Raw genomic sequence first — 8,672 nt, 5'->3', positions numbered from 1 at the left:
ATATTTATTCCTATAGGTCTTCAGGGCCACCATACAAAGCACGTGTTGGGACATGGTGGCCATCCACCAACCATCCACTACTCCTCCATCTCGACCATCCAGGGTTGCACAGCACTCATCAGTCAACAAGACTGTTTGAAAATGAGTCTTCATGTATTCCTAGGCCCACTTCAACCGTTTCTGCTTGTGAGCATTGGTTAGTGGGGGCTGAATAGTAGGTTTATACACTACTGCAAGCCTCTGGAGGATCCTACATCTTGAGGTTGGTGGGACTCCAGAGGCACCAGCAGCTTCAAATACCTGTTTGCTGCTTTGTAATGACATTTTAGCATCTGCTCTCTTAATCCAATGAATTTGTCGGTCAGAAACCTTCCTCATTCTGCCTTTATCTGCATGAATCCATCTGTGCTCTGAATCAGACACAAGTTTCTTCACAGTACGATGATCATGATTAATTTTTCATGAAATATCGAATGTTTTCATACCTTGTCCAAGGCATTACACTATTTGACACTTTAAGGCAGCAGAGAGATCCTTTTTCTTTCCCATATTGTTGAAAACTGTGACCTGCTTAATAATGTGGAACAGTGCATTTTGAGGTTTTTATTTGTAAAAAAAAATAATGGTTATCATTATGAAGTTTGTTCAAAAACATTTGAATTATGCTCTAACAGCTGATGACTTGAAAAATATTCTGTCATTTGCATTAATATTTCGGAAAATAAGAGAAAAATATTGTTTTCATAATAATGTGGAAAGTGGTGTAGTATTTTGTCACATAGCCATATTTATAGCTCTGTAAGAGTGCCTCCCTCTCTGTCTCGGTCTCTCTCGTTCTCTCTCTCGCATTCATATGCACTCAAGAAGGAGAACAGATAGGGAGGGCATTGTCCTGACAGAGTTCTTCCTGTGAAGATAAATGTTGCACTCACCCGGAAATAGCTCTTTTCTTGATTCTGTGCAACAAGAGAAGAGCTCAGCCGACTTATTGTATATGTGGTCATTGGAATAAAGTTTGTGTCTAGAACTGAGCTTTATCTACTCTTGTCCTTCTGTCCAACAAAAGAACAGATGCAGTATCTAGCAGGGTCTTTTAGGTTTGGCCTGGTGGGAACCTTGATCAGTTGAGTGAAATTAAAATTTTCACATACTTCTCTAACTCAGCCTGTTTAAATTAAAATCACCTAAAACTTTTTTTTTTGAATGAAACACAAGATACTTGTGCCCTATAAAGAGGATCAGTGCTCAGTGAAGAAATCCCTAATCCATTACTCTCAGCCTCTGCAAGCCAGCCGTGCAGACTGATGGGTAGTAAGAAACCTGCACTTCACAGGGGTTGTCAAGTGGGAACCCTCCTTCATCAGTGTTTCCTCCAGTCAGTCCCACGACATCTCCAGAGGGCTGAACAGTGATCTCCAGCGTCCCAGAGCCACCCCTCTCCATGCCGGCTCTTACCACCCACCATGCCGACACGCAGACATCATCTTACCAATCTTACCACATGGCCCACACAGCCTCAACAGCATGCTACCTTCAACAGACCCAGGCAGGGGTGTAGATCTGGGTAGGGACGCTAGGGACACGTCCCTATCAATATTATGCCACTACGGCATGGTCACTTCAGCGCTGGTTATTGACATAAACACACAAACACTTGGGTAGAGTAACGGGCTACTCACTGTGACTGTATGTTGCAGCTATTGGTAGGCAAGCTGAACAAAAATGTCATTTCCACATAGCCTATCACATCCTGACTTGTGCGCAATAGCATCATATCAGTAAACACCCCACCAATCACAGATAATCAAGCGCTATTTTCAAAGTTAAAACTAGCAGCGAGAGTTAATTTCAGCTAACAAAATGGACAAACTGACATTTTTGAAGGCAAAAGATAAAAACAGCTGCAACGCTGAAACAACAGCTGATGCACCTGCATGCCAACAGTGAGTTACGTCACCTGTACAGACAGCTGAGAGCTGAGATGAAGAGTAAGCAACATCCGCTAGCAGGCTGCTATCACTGGGTACCTGAATTATGACTAACAGGACAGACCTGAGAGAAACAGGCAGCGGTTCATCCATGTCACAGTGTCACATATTGCTATATTAAGGTAAGACCATGTTTTAATTATAAATTTGGCCGCCGTGCCTTAACATGAGATCTTTATTTTTTGCTGCCTGTAATTATGTTTGGATGCATTTATAGCTTTATTATGAGATAAAAACAAGCTGTCAGCAGATCATTCAGTGACACCTGAAGTGTGTGAATTCTGACATGTGAGCTGTCCCACAGCTGCTAACGTAGGCGTGTGTGCTGTGAACTGTGGAAGCAGTCTACATCATTTAGTTATGTGTGTTTGTGGGCCCATTTGCGTGTGTGTTGGCGCAGAGTGTGTCCGTAGTATTGAATCCAAACAGAGGAAATGTGTTGGACACATATTCTCATCTTGTCCTGAGCCGAGCACAGCAGCTGATTTTAGGGTTATTTCTGAAGAGTGTTAGAAGTTATGACTGAAGTTAAACCCTGTGCCCCAGCTGGACTTAAGCTGCTCTTATGTTATGACATAGTGTAACATTTTATGCCAGGGATGAGCTGGCGCTAATTTAAAACATCTGAAGTAACTATAGTAAGAGCGGAAAACGCACAGCGATGTTCATAAAACGTGAGACCTACATGTAGCATACACCTGTCCTCTGAATTTTCCATCTTCTGGCTTTTTAGAACTTATAAGTGGTGAAATTTCTCTTGTAACTCTAACTGCTCTCCTCTTTGCTGCTCTTAAAGTGGTCTGATGTTTTTAGGGGCAGTTTTCTGGCCGCATGTGGTTAATCTGAGTTTTGGTGCAGTACTTGCAGCGTTAGTCTCTCTCTCTCTCTCTCTCTCTCTCTCTCTCTCTCTCTGTGCACCTGTTTGTAGGTGCGCTCTTGTCCTAGAGGTGTCATTCATGTCTGGCGTCACTGATCATACTCGACCATTTATCAACATGTATGACATTATATTAGATATAATGTGCAATGATGTCTTATCAGGAGAATACAGAGTAGTGAGGCAGTTGAAGCAATGAAAGGTGGAGAGACTGAGGAAGCTCAGGTGAGGTCTTAAACTGATTAGTGAAATATGTATTAGCCCATTAGTACTTTTTAAACATAAACAATTTTATCATGAGAAGAAATGTAATACATTCAGGGAAGAGACAGGAGAGGCAGATGGAGCTTCAGGATGTGAGGTAAAGTTTAAAAATCATATTATTGATTAAAAAAGATTCAGAAAGGAGAACAGGTGAGGACTGATGTCAGGCTGATTTTTTTAAAGAACAATTTTCAATAATTATTTCATTATTTCCACAGTACCATAAGGAGGGTTAGGTTATGATTAGGTTATCAGCTGCACTAGAACACCCCACTAGTGTTCTGCACATTTATAAGGTGAAATGCTACTCCATAGTGACACATAAGTGGATTTTTTCCTGTTTAGTTTTAAAATGAGCCACCTTTGTGCTCAGGAGCTGGACCTTCACAGCTCATAATCGTTGTGCTTTGATTAAAGACCCGAGCCATTTTGTTCAAGAGGAAGAGAGAGATGTTTTTTTTTCTGGGTGGTTTGCCCACATCTTAAGATCATAAAACATATACATACAGATATTTACATGCATTTATATAGGTGTGCACAGCACTATTTTTCCAAGAAACATTTGAAAAAAGAAGAAAGAGTAAAAGATCACATAGCATTTTGTGAATGTTTTGCAGATCGGTCAGGATATATGTGTCCCCTCCCAATGTTAAACTCATTTCTGCGCCCTTGGACCCAGGCTCCATACATGCAAGCTCCAGGTAGTGGCGATGCTGATACTACCTTCCTTAACACCACTCATGATTACAGTGCAACAACCAATAACTAAGAGTAAAAAAAGGGGAAAATGAGACAGATTAGGGAGAGAGAGAGAGAGAGAGAGAAGGCTTCACAATAAGGTGGGGGAGGCAGAGCTAAGGGTGTGGTACCCTGTCATGGGTTAACACATATATATATATAATTACAAATTCATTTTATTAAGTAGATGTTTAACTGGTAGAAATGCATGTTGGTCAAGCTCAAACACTTTAGCTTTAGAAATGAGCAGACATATGAAAAGTAAACATCTTTATTAAGATGAAGACATGTGAGTCTGGGCAACAATGATCCGTCTTTACAACATAACAAGGTGTTGTCAGCAAGGAAATACCCACAAATTTACATCCAGCATGACTTATGATTACTTAGGAGGTCACTGGCTGTGATGAGGTGTTTTTCTTTGAAGGATGGTTTTACGAAAGGAGCTGTTGACGTCCAACAAAGAAGTCATGGCAGAGGACAGTGCATTTAGCAACAATGCCGACAAACTCTTCGAAATCAACTGCCTCATCCTTGTCTTTATCCATTTTAGACATGATCTCATTCAACCTGGCGGGATCCTTGCAGGCCTGAAACAAAAACACAGGACTGTCAAGGTTAAATTCTAACAGGGTTTATTATGAACTATCATTTAAGATGTTGCAGGTTTGATATCTTAAATGTAGGCTTAAATGCACAGTATGTCAATGCTGCCACCAGCAAGAAGGATCCTGGTTTTCTTCCCAGTCAGGGCCTTTCTGTGCGGAGTTTGCATGTTCTCCCCGTGCACAAGTGGGTTCTCTCCGGGTCACAGGTGACTGGAGCCTATTCCAGCTGTCATTTGGCGAGAGGCGGGACAAGTTTCCAGTCAATCACAGGGCTGACATAAACAGACAGACAAACAGGCTCATTTACACTCACACCAAAGCCAATTTAGAGTCACCAATGAACCTAACGAGCATGTCTGTGATAGTGGGACGGCTGGAGAGAACCCATGCATGCACGAGGAGATCTCTGCACAGAAGGCTCCGACTAGGAAGTGAACCTTCATGCTGTGAGGCAACAGTGCAAACCCCTTCACTGCTGTGTAGCAACATTCCACTCTCAAAACTGCAGCAACAGACATTTACAGACTGTTATTCCAAGAAGAGAGGATGCTAAACCATGGTAAACATGGTCCTGTCCCTACTTTTTTGAGATGTGTTGCTGCCATCAATTTCAGAATGAGCTCTTATGTTCATGAAATAGTTAAATATCTTAGCTTCAACATATGATGTGAATAAAATATGTGTTTATGAGATTAGATAATCATGGCATTCTGTTTTGATCTACAGAGCCCCAGCTTTCTTGGAATTGAGGTTGTATATCATCTTAAGAGTGCACTACTGCCTCTCTCTTGAGGGGAATCACTTCACTTATATGAGACAGAGTTTCATAATTGGATTTAAATCTTAAACACAACAGCACTTTCTTGAAAATTAAAATACAAATATGAAGATGAAATGGGACGGATACCCACACCCAAGTAAGCACTCAGTTCCTTATTTATCAGGGCTGCCAGCTCAGATTTGCCCAGCTTGTATTTGTCTCCATATTTTTTAGAGTAGGAGTGGAACACCCCGACGAGGTCATCCATACACTGCTGCAGTGGGGGTGCCATGTTTTAGTCCTTGGTAGAGTTGAAGTCTAGAGGGACAATGAAAGAAAGTCATCACTGAAACAAACACTTTAATTATAAACTTCAGGTTTTAAGGAGATCTTGGTACATTTTGCTTGTGCTGCAAAGAAAGGTCATAAAGTCTGACTCAGAGGGCCAGCAGCTGCCCTGGAGCAGATGAAGTCTCTATCCCTGCAGTGATCGGGAAACATATCCCCTGAATTTTGATGAAAATACTCGTCTTCCCCTGTTTTTGAGCAGAACTTTCTTGGATTTTTTTCTTCTCAAAATCCAAGATTCCCTCAAATTTGAAAAATAACAAAATTCCTGTGAAAAATTTCACACACATTTTATGGTTAATTGCAGTAAAAAATAGCCCAAAGATTCCTTCTATAAATAATTATACCTTAAATAATCCTCAGAATTTATTATGAAGCCTTAACATTCCGATACAAAATTCCCTCTAAAATTCAAATTCCTACAAATTTGCAAGCTAATCCCTCCTAAAACTACGACGCCCGGGAGGTGACGTACATTTTTTTGTTTTAATGTGCACGAGCGATTTAGTATCTTTATTCATATCGTGTGCAGAAGATACGAATAAAATACTCACGAGATACTGACAAATCGCACGAGCGTATAAAAAAAATAAACACGTTCATGTCACCTCCAGGGCTCCGTATAAAACTTAAGTTACTTTAGCAAATGAAGTTAAATCTCAGTGTGGCCTGCTGCAATTTTAAAATCACAGAAGGTGCAATATTTCTTTAGCCTGAAATTTGTGTTAAAATACCAGTTTAAACTTTTTTCTGCAGCAGAGACATTCTGCATTACATATCATACAATCATTAAAGTGACATACTGTATGTCATGAAATTATCTAAAAAGAAATCCTACATTGTTCAGTTTTTGTATGTTTTTTTTTTTATTGAATATGAGAATAACATAAAAATGACCACTCCCATTATTCAACAATTCATATCCAATTTGCAATATGAGTCAAAATCTTCATAATTCTTTTTTTTTTTTTTTTTTTTTCAAAATTGGTAAATAGTGTTGGTTATCTTATAGAATGACTTACTGCTTGTGTTTGCTGGAAAAATACATGAGATGAGAAACTTAAGAAATAATTGCATATTGAAATTAGAGTAAAACAATCGCAATTAGATTATTTTCCCAAATGGTTCACCCTAGCAGGAACTCACCTGAAGACGTGTGCTGACAGTTGCTGCTCTGGTTGCTGTGGCTGCAGCTGTCATCTCATCTCATCACTTAAATCAGAATCTCAGAGGCTCCTCCTCCTCCTGGACAGCACTGATGTCACCTGCTAAACTGGCTTCACAGGTAACACTCCAGACCATACAAGGCAATAGCAGGACACAGCAGGCCTTATTTGGGGGATATTTTTACCGAATTACTGAAGGGAAACTCATGTAAAACCACGACCATAGAGAGGCCGGGCAAAGCAAGTTTATTTGTATCGCACACATCAGCAACAAGGCATTTCAAAGTGCATCACACAAGATGTCAAAACACAACGACAAAGGGAAAAAGAGACAACGGACATTTTTTACAAAAGTGAACAAAACCGCTAAAAAAACTAGAAAAAAGATCAAACAAAGAAATCAAAAGAGAAAGAGGAGAAACATTTGTAGCCAGACTAGAGATCACCTGAGTGAGTGAATGTGTCTCAAGTGTTTGTAGTATAAAGATGCTTTTGTCTGGAAGGTCCAGTCACTGGTCATTCAGTATTCCTGATTACCATTACACCATGAAGACAAAAGAACACTCCAAGAAAATCAGAGAAAAAACTATTGAAAAGTCAGAAAAACATTTCCAAGGGACTGAATGTCCACTAGAGTTCAGTTTATCTATCATCAAGAAAGGGAGGGAATATGGCACATGTGTAAATCTGCTTAGATATTGTCGTCCTCACAAACTGAGTGAGCGTGCAAGAAGGAGACTGGAGAGAGAGACCACCAAGACTCCTATGACTACTCTGAAGGAGTTGGAGGTGGACTCTGGACTGGTTTTATTAATATGTCTGATAACAGAATCGATAAAGCTTTTTTTTGGAGTAGAGTGCAGAATTCTCCATGGGCTGCAGAGCTTCATGTCATTTCAGGTGAAGATAGGTTACAATATGTATATAGAAATAATTTATCATGCAGCATTAACACTATTAGAAAAAAGTTACTCAACTTTGCTTATTTATCTAGCACCTTTCATACATAAGGCATGTAGCCCAACATGCTTTACAACAGTGTTTCCCAACCATTTTTCCTTGGAGCCCCCCCTATATGCTCCTCAGAAAAGCGGAGCCCCTCTAGGACCCAGGAGAGAAGAAAAAGTGACACATTGCTGCCAAAAATCAACATAGATTGTAATTGTTCCACTGATAAAACCCTAAAAAAGGTCCATGCATACTTTTCTTAACAAAAGACCTTTGTATGAACTACTTTATAACTGCTTTATCATGGTTTTAGTCAATATCTGCAAACCTATTTTGGCAGCCTCAGAGCAGACAAAGCCTTGCGCCCCCCCTAAGATCTCTGGCGCCCCCCCTGGGGTCCCGGACCCCAGGTTGGGAACCAAGGCTTTACAAGGAACAGACAGACAGTAAATTACCTCATGATAAAAGCCAAGTTAAAAAGATGTGTCTTTAGTTTTCTTTTAAAAAACATCAATAGGGCTAGTTAGTCTAATGTCCAGGGGGATTGAATTCAATTCCAGACTTTGACTTCATAATCCCAAAGTTTGACCTTTTAGACTCACAACTGAAAATTCTGAATCATATTTTAACTTTCAATTTCAATTTCAATTTCATGTTTTGAGCTTTTTGAACTAATAAATTTATTTTTCTCAGATTGTGGGCCTTTAAACTTTTCTTAGAGATTTTTCTTAATATGAAGATGAAATTAGAATTATATTCTGTGATCGTGCTCATTTGTGAGTTTAGAGGTGATGGTATGACATAGAGCTGCTGTCTGAGTTGTCCCACACCTGCTGTACAATTTTAAATGAGGATATTAGTGTTATTGTGCAAAATTGTTACTTAATTAAAGATTTAATTTAATTAAAAACATGAGAAATCAAAAGAGAAACAAAAATGAGTAAAAACAAAACTGGAGATAAACGATAAAAGGCA

The sequence above is a fragment of the Cheilinus undulatus genome, linkage group 8 (genome assembly GCF_018320785.1).
Source record: "Cheilinus undulatus linkage group 8, ASM1832078v1, whole genome shotgun sequence".
NCBI lineage: Eukaryota > Metazoa > Chordata > Actinopteri > Labriformes > Labridae > Cheilinus > Cheilinus undulatus.
This window is presented reverse-complemented; position numbering follows the sequence as displayed.